Here is a 14,846-nt window from a genome sequence, read left to right on the forward strand (position 1 = left end):
TGGTGGGGCATCAAGGACTGAAATGGAAAAAAAATCAAAATTCCATACATGCATGATTTTGTCAAAATGAACCTGGCTATTATGTGTAATTATAATACACTAATAAAAGAAAAACAATGGGGGGACCTGGGGACATAGCTAGTGGTAGAGTGCCCCTGGGTTCAATTCCCAGTACCACTTAAAAAAAAAAAAAAAAAAAAGTGTGTGTGTGTCTACACATACACACATATAGGATAGGAAAATGATGTTTGAAATTTAACTTTTAACAAATTTTGTATGATAAAACCTAATTACAAATGAACTTAAAAATGGTATCTTTTCCTCTAGAAAAAAATATTAATCTTTAAATTAAAAATACCTGTAATTTATGAAGACCTTTGAGGCAGCTGTCACCCAAATATTGTGTCATATGATTTCCATCTAAAATGAAAAGACAAAATATTTATATTTTTAAAACTGGTATCTGCTTTTACAAAATTTATATTTTCAAAAACAAAGATTTAAAAGAACAAGTATGGGCTGGGGATGTAGCTTAGTGGTAGATCATTTACTATCAAGTATGAGGCCCTAGGGCTGGAGAGATAGCTCAGCTGGTAGAGTGCTTGCCTCACAAGCACAAGGCCCTGAGTTTGATCCCCAGTACCGCAAAAAAAAAAAAAAAAGTATGAGGCCCTGAGTTCAATCCCCAGCACCACAAAAATAAATAAACAGAAAAAAACAAGGGACCAGAGCAACTACTATTTTAGGTTCCAAAAGAAATTCACATATCAGGGCTGAGGATTTAGCTCAGTTGGTAGAGTGCTTGCCTCACATGCACAACACCCTGGGTTCAATCCCCAACACCACAAAAAATAAAATAAAATAAAAATAAAAAAATTATCTTCTAAAAAGAGAAAGCACTCAAAGTTAACAGTGTTACAATTTAATCTGGGGTACTAGTGATAGAAATGGATTCCCAATTCCTTTCCCCCAGTTTGAAAGCCTACTTCCTTATTCCTATAGTCCAATCTTCACAGTCCCTGAATTAAATACCACTATTTCAATTCCAAAGGTTACACAGAGGTTGACAAAGAAATATGTAACTGACTTGAACTACTATAAAGTTACCTCTGCTATGCTAATTAACACAGAACACTTGTAATATTTCAGATCTCACTTTACTCTTGAAAAAATTAATTCTCAAAAAAATTGTGTCCAATAGGCTGCCCTCTAGGCAATATTAATATCCATCTCCCATTTCTCTTCTGACATACTTCCAGGACATCTGGCTTTCCTAGAGACATACACCCTACCATCAGACTAGTAAGTACTGTCTGTTATTCAATAAGAAATTTTATGTCGACTGCTTTATTCTTTAGGATTTCTTGAAAAGCTGGGTTTATAACTTCCAGAGAAATATTTCATATATAGAAAGGAAAATTATAAACTAAGTGAAAAATCTAAGACCAAACAATGACTGTGGAAGATTATTTACAAAATAATGGAAGCTGTAATCCCAGCAACTCAGGAGGCAGAGGCAAGAGTATGGCAAAGTTCAAGGCCAACCTCAACAGTGTGGTGAGCAAGACCCTCTCTCAAAATAAAATATAAAAAGGGCTGAAGGAGTAACTCAGTGGTAAACCACCCCTGGAGTCAATCCCCAGTATTAGGGGAAAAAAAAAAAGAAAAAGTAAAAAATAATGGAAGATTGATTTTTTAAAGCTTCTTTATCTGTATTTTTACATAAGATACTATTTATTGGGCAAACTAATGTGACTAATGCTCCCATTTAAAAGAAAAAAAAATCACTATTACCAATAGGTTTATCCAGGCATGGGGGCACATGTCTAATTCCAGCAACTAGGGAGGTGAGGCAGCAATTACAAGTTCAAGACCAGCCTAAGCAATTTAGCAAGGCCATAAGCAACCTAGCGAGATGCTGTCTCAAAATACAAATTAAAAAGGGCTGGGATGGGGGGCTGGGGAGATAGCTCAGTCGGTAGAGTGCTTGCCTTGCAAGCACAAGGCCCTGGGTTCGATTCCCCAGCACCCCCCCAAAAAAAAAAAAAAAAAAAAAAAAAGGCTGGGATGTAGCTCAGTTGTTAAGCGTCCCTGGGTTAAATCCCCAAAGTAAAAAACAAACAAACAAAAAAAAAACCCACAAAATAGGTCTCATTAGCTGGGCACAGTGGTGCATGCCTGTAATCCCAGCCGCTTGGGAAGCTGAGACAGGAGCTCCAGTTCAAAACCAGCCTCAGCAACTCAGTGAAACCCTGTCTCTACATAAAATGCAAAAAAGAGCTGGGGATGTGGCTAAGAGGTTAAGTGCCCCTGAGTTCAATCTCTAGTACCAAAACAAAACAAAATATATATATATATATAATACATATATATGTGTGTGTGTGTGTGTGTGTATATATATATATATATATATATATATATATATATATATGTAGGGCTAGGGATATAGCTCAGTTTGCCTGTCAAGCATAAGGCCCTGGGTTCAATCCCCAGCACCACAATAAAAAAAAAGAAAGAAAAAAATATATATACATTTGTATGTGTACACACACACACACACACACACACACACACACATAAAGGGCTAGGGATGTAGCTCAGTGGTAGAGCACCCCTGGGTTCAACCCCAGCATTGTCAAAAATGATAACAATAGATCTCATTTAACAACAGTATTAATCTTCATAACCCTTCAAAGTGGCTTTTTTTTTAATTACGAGATTGACCCAGGAGTGTTCAACCCCTGAGCCACATCCCCAGCCCACCCCCCCCCTTTTTTTGGCCTCACTTATTTGCTAAGGATGGCCTTGAACTTGCAATTCTCCTGCCTTAGCCTGAGTCACTGAGATTACAGGCATTTGCCACCATCCCAGTCAAAGTGGCTATTTTCCCCTTCTTACCAATAAGGACACTACAGTCTATAAAGGTTAAATAATTTACTTCCCCAGCATCATACAACTGACAAAGGACAGAACATAACATCAGCCTTCCATTACACCCATGGTCTATGAGGATTCATAACTAGCCATCACCTTCCCCAAAGAGCCTGCTAGAAAGTTGCAGGAAGAGCCTCTGGGATAACACCAAAAAAAGAATGTACTTTCAAAATTGTTTTGATTTATCCTCAATATCTGTGCTTAAGACACTGACTAGAGGCTACTCACCAATCAAATACTCAAGAACTGTGGGGAAAAGAGAACTCTAATTCTACTTCCTGGGTATTCTAGGTTCAGATTTAAATAAAAAGTTGGCCAATTAGAGTGGCACATGCCTGTGATCCCAGTGTCTTGGGAGGCTGAGGCAGGAGGATTGAAAGTTCAAGTATGGGCAGCTTAGCAGACCCTATCTTAAAATAAAAAATAAAAAGGGTTGGGAAAGTAGCTCAGTAGTAGAGTATCCCTAGGTTCAATTCCTGTACTACCAAAAAAGTAAATACCTAATTTTTTTATTTTCAAAGTTCAAAATCAGTGTTCCACTTACAGGAGTGCCAACCCTGCTCAAAGAGGTCAATATTCCACCCCAATACTGGGAAGTGAACCCATGAGTGGTCTACCACTGAGCTACATCTCCAGTTCTTTCTATTTTTCTTTTTTTTTTTCTTTTTCTTTTTTTTTTCTTTTTTTTTTTTTTTTTTTTTTTTGCGGTGCTGGGGATCGAACCCAGGGCCTTGTGCTTGCAAGACAAGCACTCTACCAACTGAGCTATCTCCCCAGCCCCCCTCTATTTTTCATTTTGAGGCAGGGTCTCACTCAATTGCAGAGGTTTGTCTCCAACTTCGATCCTTCTGCTCAACCTCCCCAATAGCTGGGATTACAGGTGTACATCACCATATCAGACTTGTTTATTCCCTTAATAACAAAACTGATGGTGAAGCTTAGATTTCATTTGGATATTAAATATGGAGTAATTTAAACCATTTTTCTTCCAGAGTCAATGTCACATGTTCATAGATCTGCCACCCACCCTAGGCTCGCACACCAGGCCTGGGCACACCCGGAAAAGGGTCCAAACTGAAGATTTCTCAAAGCTGATAAGAACAAAAAGAAGGTTTGGCAAGTCTGACGGACGTTTACTTTAGTTATGATTACCTAGCACTGGTCATTAGTAACTACAATTCCAAAGAAAACAGCCTGGCACAAAAACATGAATCAGGAACTTAGTTTCAAAACCCTTCACTGCATCTCTCCTAATAAGATAGCCAAGTTCGGTTATTCAAATTTAACTTAAAAGAAAAATGTAAAGTTTAGTTTCCCAGTCTGACTAGCCACATACCAAACATACAATGGCCACGTGTGGCTAGTGGCTACCATACTGTACAACAAATGTACAGAAAATATCCATTGTGACAAAAAGTTCTATGGGACATAGTAACAATCAGCACTGAAGCGAAATCATCTGAGAACACCGTAGCTCAGCAGCCTCGGGCGAGGTGGAGATGCAGTTCCTAGTCATATCATTCTAGAGCTGCGATCAACGGGACATTCGCGCGAACAAGAAGTCCACGCGCTGGCGGGAGACCCTTCAGAAAACAGGCGTTAACAAACCACGCGGGCACCACTGCCAGAACTCCCCAAAATGACTCAAGTGGAGAGTCCCAGAGGCGGCGCATTTCCTCGGAGCGCCGTGCGGAGAGTGCCCAGATGTGCCAGCGCCTGCCGCTCAGAGGCGCTGGCCTCCGACCTCTCTGCGAGTTGAGAAGAAAAGCCAGAGAGACTCTGGCTTATACGCCCTTGCCGGAGTTTCCTGCCGAATCTCCCAGGCGACAGAGACTCTGGAACCACGTAAGGTAGGCTGTGGGGGCCCGGGCCTCAAAGGCGGCGAAGACTGAGCTCGGCCGGGTCGGGGAGGCGCGCGAAGAGGCCCCCCCACATCGGCTAGTCAAAGTAAACAAGGCCTCGACTCACGTCGCGCACTTACCTGGAGCCTCGGCTCCGCGGCTGCAGAGCCCAAGAGGACCAGACCAGGTGAGACCGAGTCAAAACAACAAGACTGGGGAGCAGTGGCGGGAGAGGCGGCGGACCGACGCCGGTCGGGCCCGCGCTGCTTCCTCTAGCGGAGTTGTCCCAGCAGCTCCGGAAGTAGTCAGTGCACTTGCGTCACTTCCGGCCGGGGTCGCCGCGCGGTCGCCCGGGTAGCTACAATCTGCTAGTAAGGGTTCCCCTGGAGCTGCTTTCTTGGAAACTTGTTTTCCGCTAAGTCGGGTCAGGCTACCGCCACTCTGCCGGCTGCGGGAGGTTGCAGAAGTTCGGCTAATTGAAGGGATGGTCGAGATATTTTTCCTGCATTTGCTTACCAGCTCCTCCAACCGAAATACTTTTAACCGTCGCTTTTTTGACCGGCTGCTCACTCCACTTTTATACTCATACCCAGGTATCCATAGCCTGGATAAAAGATCGTGGTTTCGCACACCTCACTGACCAGAGGGGAGCTGGACTGGGGATTTCTGCTTTCTGTTCGAGGAGTTGCTAGGTGACCCGCGAGCCGCAATGCAACTCCAGGCTTTGACTTTCCCCACCACGAATTGGTTTGCCATGCAGTTTTCCGGCTTCTACAAGCTGTAGAAGATTGCGTCTTGCTGGGCGCGGTGGAGCACGACTGTAATCCCAACAGCTCCGGAGGCTGAGACTTGAGGTTCACGAGTTCAAAGCCAGCCTCAGCATCTTAGTGAGGCCCTAATCAACTCAGTGAGACCCTGTCTCTAAATAAAATACATAATAGGACTGGGAATGTGGCTCAGTGGTCGAGTGCCCCTGAGTTCAATCCGTGCTACCACCCCCACCGTCCCCGCCCCCCAAAAATCTGTGTACTATAATCCAGTGTACTTGTTTCATTTTTTTTGTGGCAAAACATATCCATGTAAATTATGATGATAATAGCAATAGACCCAAAATACATTTTCTGCAAATGAAATTTCAAATCTCTTTTGGGTTACTAGTAGTAAATTCACTCCATGGAGTAGAAGAGGACATTCGGTCTTTCTGGTGGGATTCTTTTTATTTTTTGTCTTTTCTGGAGCTGGGATAGAACCCCGGGCTTTGCATATGCGCTGTAAGTGTTTTACTGATCTACATCCCAACCCCACATTCAGTCTTTCTAAAGAATTCCAGAACTGGGCAGGGGTTGTAGCTCAGTGGTAGAGCACTTGCCTAGTATGTCTGAGGCACTGAGTTCAATCCTCAGCACCACATAAAATCAAATAAAAATAGTTTAGTTGTCCATCTACAACTAAAAAAAAAATTTTTTTTTAAAGAATTACTGAACTTCAGGCATGGTAGCACTTCTGATCCTACTGGCCCCAGGCTAAGGCAGGAGAATCTTAAGTCCAAGGCCAACTTCAGCAACTTAGCAAGACTCTGTCTCAAAACAAAAAATATAAAGGGTTGGGGAGTGTTGTGGTTTGTATGTGAGGTTTCCCCCAAAATCTCATGTGTGAGACAATGCAAGAATGTTTAGAGGGGAAATGAATTAATCACTTAATGGGATTAATCGAGTGGTAATTGAAGGTGGGGTGGGGGTGCAGCTGTAGGAGATGGGCCATTGAGGATGTGGCTTTAAGATATATATTTGTATTTGGCAATTGGAGACTTCTCTTTCTGCTTTCTGATCATCATGTGAGCCACTTCTTTCCACCATACTCTTCTGCCATGATGTTCTTCCTCACCTTAAACCCTGAGGAATAGAGCCAGCTATCTCTGGATTGGGACCTCTGAAACCATGGGTCCTCAAATAAACTTTTCCTCTTCCTCTACAATTGTTCTGGTCAGGACTTTTAGTTACAGCAGTGACAAAGTTGACTAAAACAGAAATGTAGCTCAGTGGTAAAGTACCCCTGGTTTCAATCCCCAGCACCAAAAGGAAAAAGAAAAAAAAAAAATTCCTGCATTTGCAAAATACAGAATGAAGATACTAAGTGTTAAGAGCACTTGATACTTATTGGAATATTGGAACCCTATGTACGGTCCTTCCACAGTATCTGCCTGGGGTAGAGAGTTGAAATTTCATCCAGGACACCTTACCAAAATTCAAGGATGCTCAAGTCAATTATGTAAAATGTCATCGTATTTATGTATACGCATAAATACTATACACATACTTCTGTACACTTTAAATCATTTCTAGATTGCTTAGAATACCTAATTCAATTAAAATATATATAAATAGTTTTTATACTCTTGCTTAGGAAAAACACAAGGAAAAATTAATAATTTGGGGGGGGTGGATATTTTTGGTTTGCAGTTGAATCAGATGTGGAGAAGGAACAGAGAACCAACTGTATTATCCTTTATTCACCTGTTTATATTTACCCTGCTAATGGTGAGTTTCTTAGTAGCACAGATTCAGCCTTGTTTTCAGTATCACTCTATTAAACATTTTGGGACCAGATATGGTAGCACACACCTGTAATCCCAGCTGGTCTAGAAGCTGAGGCAGGAAGATTTCAAGATCAATGCCTACCTGGGCAACTTGGTGAAACCCTGTCCCAAAAAATAAGAAGAGGCAGAGGAAAGCACAGTAGTAGGACACTTGCCTATCATGTGCAAAGCTCTGGGTTCAATCCCCAATTCTGAGGGAAAAAAAGTAAAAGCTTTGGAACACTGGTTTGTTTTTTGGTAACACACCACATTCCCAGCCATTAATTTAATATTGAGACAGAGCCTCCCTAAATTGGTGAGACTTGCTTTGAACATTCTATCCTCCTTCCTCAGCCTCCCAAACTGCTGGGATTACAGGTCTGTGCCACTATGCCTGGCTGAAAACTGGTTCTAATAGAAAAAAGTTTGCAGGATTCAAATGTCAAAAAAATAAGGACTCTATTAAACTGTGATGAAACACGGTGAGCTCCATGCAGTGGTACACGCCTGTAAACTCAGCAGCTCAGGAGGATCATGAGTTCAAACCCAGCCTCAGCAATTTAGGCCCTAAGCATCTCAGCAAGATCCTGTCTTTAAATATAGTATATTTTTTTAAAAGAACTGGGAACGTGGATTAGTCGTTAAGTGCCCCTGGGTTCAATCCCCAAAACCAAACCAAAACAAACAAACATAATGAAGCCAGGCATGGCACCACACGCCTGTAATTCCAGTAGTGCAGGAGTCTGAGGCAGGAGGATAGCAACTTTGAGGCCAGCCTGGGCAACTTAGATCCTGTTTCAAAATAAAAAATAAAAAGGTGGGATATAGCTCAGTAGTAAAGTACACCCAGTTTCAATCCCCAGTGTCATACATACACACAAAGAAATAAAGTGAAGAGGGCCTGGGGCTATTGCTCGGTGGTACAGTGCTTACCTAGCATGCTTGAGGTCCTGGATTCAATCCTCAGCCCCACATAAAAATAAAGGTATTGTGTCTACCTGCAATTAAAATGAAAATATTTATATTAATAATAAAAAAAAAGAAATACAGTGAAGAAAGCCATTAAAAATTATGTTGTTCTGACCTGAGGGTATAACTCAATGGTGTAGAGTGTGTGCTTAGCAGATGTGAGGCCCTGGGTTCAATCCTTGGCACCATCAAAACTAAGCTGTTCTGAGGCATCTATTGGCATGGAAAGATATTTGCAAAATACTCTTAATAAAATAAGATACAAAGCCATTTGTAAGAAACTCCATTTTCAAAATGCAAATGCATATGAAATAAATAAATATAAGCAGGCATGATGGCACACACCTCTAATCCCAGTGATCCAGGAGGCTGAGGCAAGAGGATTACAAGTTCAAAATCAGCCTCAAGAACCTACCGGGGCCCTACGCAACTTAGTGAGACCCTGTCAAAATTTTAAAAAGGCCTGGGATGTAGCTTAGTGGTAATGTGCCTCCAGATTCAATCCCAAGTAGAGGAAGGAAGGAGGGAGGGAGATAGAGAGGGAAGAAAGAAGGAAAGAAGGAAAGGAGGGAGGGAAAGTGTCTCATGGTTTCTTTTGAACAAGAATCTAGACAGGCCACAGTAGGTATGGCTTATCTCAGCTCTACTATGTCTGGATACTCAGCAAGAAGACTCAAAATCTGGGTAGGGAGTCATAAGGAGAGTTGTTTATTCATCCATCTGGTGGTCTGTGGTGACTGTCAGCGAGGGTTCTCACTGGGACTATCAGGCAGAACATATACGCATATGATCTCTCCATGTGGCCTTTGCTTCCTGACATCCAAGGACAGTTGTCTTGAGACAGCCAGCCAAGCCAGGTGTGGTGATGTATGCCTGTAATCCCAGTGGCTTGGGAGACTGAGAAATGAGGATTGCAAATTTAAGGTCAACCTCAGCAACTAAGGGAGGCCCTAAGCAACTTAGCAAGACCCTGTCTGAAAATAAAAATATAAAAAGGGTTGGGGATGTGGCATAGAGTGGTTAAGTGCACCTGGCTTCAATCCCTGGTATCAAAAAAAAAAAAAAAAAAAAAAAAAAAAAAAAAAAAAGGGCCAGTGATGTAGCTCAGTAGTAAATTGCTCCTGAGTTAAATTCCAAGTACTCCTCCCCCCAAGAAAACAAAAAGCCAGGTAGTAGCTATTTTGCTCTTATGATCTAGCTTTCAAAATCACAAAGCATTATTTCTACCATATTTACCATTGATAGAGTTACAAGTGTCCCTTCTGGTTCAAGGAAGAAAATGCAGCCCTGCCCTCAATGAAGTAATACCAACACTGTGTAAGAAAAGCATGTAAATGTCTTATGGTGGTGCTTAGCTGTAATCCCAGTTACTTGTGAGAACGAACAGGAGAATCACAAGTTTGAGGCCCTCCTAAGCAACTTAGGGAGAACCTATCTCTAGAGACAGAGGCTTACCTCTCTTGGGAATTTCTCAGTGCAAAGGCATATATCAAAGATTGCCCATTTGCTATGGTGATGCCCTGTTAAAAGGGGGATTCTGTGCCAGTTATCAGTCCATAACCTTGGGTTCAAATACCAGCTGCCCACAGGTAGAGAGTTATAGGTATAAGCTGATAACTATAATTAGGATGCACACATGTTTGTCCTTCACTTTGAATGCTTTGAAAAACTTGCTCACAATAAATCCTTGGGGCTGGGGAGATAGCTCAGTCGGTAAAGTGCTTGCCTTGTAAGCACAAGGCCCTGGGTTCGATCCCCAGCACCCAAAATAAAATAAAATAAAATAAATCCTTTTTAATGATAACGTATATAATAAATATGCTGAGCTGACTCACAGCCATTGCACTCCATCGGGTCTCAGCTTTTTCTATTTGTGTGTTTCAGTTTGTTTTTTTTCTAATCTCCCATATCCCTCATGCAGTTTTCTGAACTAACTGTAGTGCAGGTTGAGACATCTGAGGATGTAGCTCAGTTGTAGAGCACTTGCCTACCACAGCAATAAATAAATTATTAATAAAACAAAAAAGTGCTAGGGAAGTAGCTTAGCAATAGAGTAATCCTGGGTTCAATCCCCAGTCCCTCTCACCTTGCCAAAAAGAAAAAAGAAGAAAGATAGTTAAGCTAAGATTTCTAACACTGACCATCTGACTCCAGAGTATATACCCTCTTTCTACAGTACTGTACCCTTTTCCTACATTTCATTGTATGGGTGTATTATTATCTATTTGAAGCAGGGTGTGGTGACATATGCCTGTAATCCCAACTACTCAGAGGAGCACAAGTTTGAGGCTGGTCATAGGAATTTAGTGAGACCCTATCTCAAGATAAAAAATAAAAGGGAATAGGGCTGTAGTTCAGTTGTAAAGGAATCCTGGTTTTGATCCTCGGACCAGAAAAAAAACATGAGGTCATCTATTTGAACACACTTCTATTGCAGATCTCCTCTTTCCAATTTTTCACACTTACATTGTTTCAGTGAATATTTTGTATGTATGTAGTTTTTCAAATTGAAAAATGTTTTGATCCTAGAAATAGATTTGATAAGTCAACTGCTATGCTCATTTTACATTGAAATGAAGAGTGTCATATCAAATTTTTAAATTTCTTTTGAACTGTTTTTAGTACATTCATTTATTATTATTATTTTTTTTTACAGACTGGATTTGATTCATTCTACACAAATGGAGTACAACTTTTCATTTCTATGGTTGTACACAATGTAGATTCACACCATTCGTGTAATCATACATATATATATAGGGTAATACTGTCTGTTTGATTCTACTATCTTTCCATCCCCCACTCCCTCCTACACCATTTTCCTCTACACTATCCAAAGTTCCTTCATTCTTCTCTCCCCTCCACCACCACCACACCGCGTTATATATCATCATGCACCTATCAGAGAAAAGATTTGGCCTTTGGTGTTTTGGGCTTGGCCTATTTCATGTAGCATGATATTTTCCAACTTCATCCATTTACCAGCAAATGGCATAATTTTATTCTTTTTTATGGCTGAGTAATATTCCATCCTGAATATATACCACAGTTTCTTTATCCATTCAACAATCGAAGGGCATCTTGGTTGGTTCCACAATCTAGCTATTGTGAAGTGACCTGCTATGAACATTGATGTGACTGCATCACTGTAGTATGCTGATTTTAAGTCCTTTGGGTATAAATCGAGGAGTGGTATACCTGGGTCAACTGGTGGGTCCATTCCAAGTTTTCTGAGGAATCACCATACTGCTTTCCAGAGTGGCTGCACCAATTTGCAACTCCACCAGCAATATTATGAGTGTGCCTTTTCCCCCACATCCACGCCAATACTTACTGCTTGTGTTCTTGATAACAGCCATTCTAATTGGAGTTAAATGAAATCTTAGGGTGGTTTTAATTTGCATTTCTCTAATTACTAGGTATGATGAGCACTTTTTCATATATTTGTTGATCACCTGTATATCTTCTTCTGTAAAGTGTCTATCCATTTCCTTAGCCCACTTATTGACTGGGTTTTTTGTATTTTGGGTGCAAAGTTTTTTAAGCTCTTTATAAACTTTGTAGATGAGTGCTCTGTCTGAAGTGTGTGTGGAAAAGATTTTCTCCCACTCTGTAGGCTCTCTTTTCACATTATTGTTTCCTGTGCCAAGAAAAAACTATAGTTTGAATCTATCCCATTTATTGATTCTTGCTTTTATTTCTTGCGCTATGGGGTCTTGTTAAGGAAGTCTGGTCCTAAGTCAATGTGATGAAAATTCAGGCCTGCTTTTTCCTCTATTTGGTGAAAAGTCTCAGGTCTAATTCCTAGATTATTGATCCATTTTGAGTTGAGTTTTGTACACGGTGAGAGATAGGGATTTAATTTCATTCTACTGCATATGGATTTCCAGTTTTCCCAGCACCATGTTTTGAACAGGCTATCTTTTCTTCATTGTAAGTATTTGGCACCTTTGTCTAGTATGAGGTTACGGTACATATGTGGGTATGTCTCCATGTCTTCTATCCTGTACCATTGACCTACCTATTTTGGTGTCAGTACCATGCCGTTTTTGTTACTATTGCTCTATAGTAGAGTTTAAGGTCTGGTACAGTGATACCTCCTGCAATACTCTTCCTGCCCAGGATTGCTTTGGCTATTCTGGGTCTTTTGTTCTTCCAGATGAATTTCATGATTGATTTTTCTGTTTCTATGACAAATGTCATAGGGATTTTAATTGGAAATGCATTAAATTTGTATAGCCCCTTTGGAAGGATGGCCATTTTGAGAATATTAATTCTGCCTATCCAAGAACATGGGAGATCTTTCCATCTTCTAAGGTCTTCTTCAATTTCTTTCTTCAATGTTTTGTAGTTTTCATTAGAGAGATCTTTCATCTCTTTGGTTAGATTGATTCCCAAGTTTTTTGTTTTTTTTTTTTTTTTTTTGAGGCTATGGCGAATGGAGTTGTTTTCCTCATTTCCCTTTTAGATGTTTCATCGCTTATGTATAAAAATGCTTTAGATTTATGCGTGTTGATTTTATAACCTGCTATTTTGCCAAATTCATCGATGAAGTCTAGAAGATTTCTGGAGGAGTTTTTTGGATCCTATAAATAGAGAATCATGTCATCAGCAAATAGTGACAGCTTAAGTTCCTCTTTTCCTATTTGTATCCCTTCAATTTCTTTAGTCTGTCTAACTGCTCTGGCTACTATTTCAAGTATGATGTTGAATAGAAGTAGTGAAAGAGGGAACCCCTGTCTTGTTCCCATTTTTAAAGGGAATGCTTTCAGTTTTTCTCCATTAAAAATGATGTTGGTCGTGGACTTAGCATAAATAGCCTTTACAATATTCAGGTATGTTCCTACTATCCCTATTGTTTCTAGTGTTTTAAGCATGAAGGGGTGTTGTATTTTGTCAAATACTTTTTCTGTGTCAATTGAAATAACCATATGATTCTTATCCTTAAGTCTATTGACATGATGGATTACGATTATTGATTTACGGATGTTGAACCAACCTTGCATTCCAGGGATGAACCCCCCCACTTGATCGTGGTGCACAAGTTTCTTAATATGTTATTGGATACGATTTGCCAATATTTTGTTAAGGACCTTTGCGTCTACATTCATCAAGGACACTGGTCTAAAATTTTCTTTCCTTAATGTGTCTTTGCCTGGTTTGGGTATGAGGGTGATATTAGCTTCATAGAATGAGTTTGGTCGGGTTCTCTCCTTTTCTATTTCCTGGAATACTTTGAGAAGTATTGGAATGAGTTCTTCTTTGGAGGTCTTGTAGAACTCGGCTGAGAATCTATCTGGTTCTGGGTTTTTCTTGAATGGTAGGCTTTTGATGGCTTTCTCTATTTCATTGCTTAATATTGATCTGTTTAAATTGTGTATGTTCTCCTGGTTCAGTTTGGGAAGAGCATATGTCTCTAGAAATTTGTTGATGTCCTCGGTATTTTCTGTTTTGTTGGAATAAAGTTTTTCAAAGTAGCTTCTCATTATGTTATGTATTTTGGTGGTGTCTGTCATGATATTTCCTTTTTCATCATGAATTTTAGTAATTTGAGTTTTCCTTCTCCTTCTCTTTGTTAGTGTGGCTAAGGATTTGTCTATTTTGTTTACTTTTTCAAAGAACCAACTTTTTGTTTTGTCAATTTTTGAATTTTTTTTTTTTCAATTTCATTGATTTCAGCTCTGATTTTAATTATTTCCTGTCTTCTACTTTTGGTGTTGTTTCTGTTCTTCTTTTTCTAGGGCTTTGTCATTTAGTTGTTGACTTTTTATTCTTTTCTTGAATGCGCTCCATGCAATGAATTTTCCTCTTAGTACTGCTTTCATAGTGTCCCACAGATTTTGATATGTTGTATCATCGTTCTCATTGACCTCTAAGAATTTTTTTATCTCCTCCCTGATGTTTTCTGTTATCCATGCTTCATTTAATAGCATATTATTTAGTCTCCAGGTGTTGGAGTAATTTCTATTTTATTTGGTCATTGATTTCTAATTTCATTCCATTATGATCTGATAGAACACAAGGTAGTATCTCTATTTTTTTGCATTTACTAAGGGCTGCTTTGTGGCATAACATATGATCTATTTTCAAGAAGGATTCATGTGCTGCTGAGAAGAAAGTGAATTTGCTCGTTGATGGATGGAAAATTCTATACATGTCTGTTAAGTCCAGGTTATTGACTGCATGATTGAGTTCTATGGTTTCTTTGTTTAGTTTTTTGTTTGGAAGATTTATCCAGAGGTGACAGCAGTGTGTTAAAGTCACCCAGAATTATTGTGTTGTGGTCTATTTGATTCCTGGAATTGAGAAAAATTTGTTTGATGCACATGGATGCACCGTTGTTTGGGGTATAAATATTTATGATCGTTATGTCTTCCTGATTTATAGGTCCCTTAAGCAGTATGAAATGTCCTTCTTTATCCCTTCTGACTAACTTTGGCTTGAAGTCCACTTTATCTGACATAAGGGTGGAAACCCCCACTTTTTTACTGAGTCCATGTGCGTGGTAGGTTTTTTTTCCCATCCTT

At 39.9% G+C, this 14,846-nt stretch overlaps 1 protein-coding gene across 4 annotated transcripts in view; it reads right to left on the minus strand.

Annotated features, from left to right (window-relative positions):
- Positions 1-5,087, minus strand: part of Arih2 (ariadne RBR E3 ubiquitin protein ligase 2) — a 54,554-nt gene extending 49,467 nt beyond the window's left edge. For 2 of the 4 annotated variants that reach the window (XM_047563764.1, XM_047563762.1), the window contains exons 1-2: positions 4,916-5,087; positions 359-420 (exon numbers count right to left, since the gene is read on the minus strand). The gene's annotated coding sequence lies outside the window, so the exon portion shown is untranslated. The remainder of the gene's footprint in view (positions 1-358; positions 421-4,915) is intronic. The other 2 variants (XM_047563766.1, XM_047563765.1) reach the window with 1 other exon arrangement.
- Positions 5,088-14,846: the final 9,759 nt, after the last annotated feature.

Source organism: Sciurus carolinensis, chromosome 9, assembly GCF_902686445.1.
Source record: "Sciurus carolinensis chromosome 9, mSciCar1.2, whole genome shotgun sequence".
In the NCBI taxonomy this organism is placed as follows: domain Eukaryota; kingdom Metazoa; phylum Chordata; class Mammalia; order Rodentia; family Sciuridae; genus Sciurus; species Sciurus carolinensis.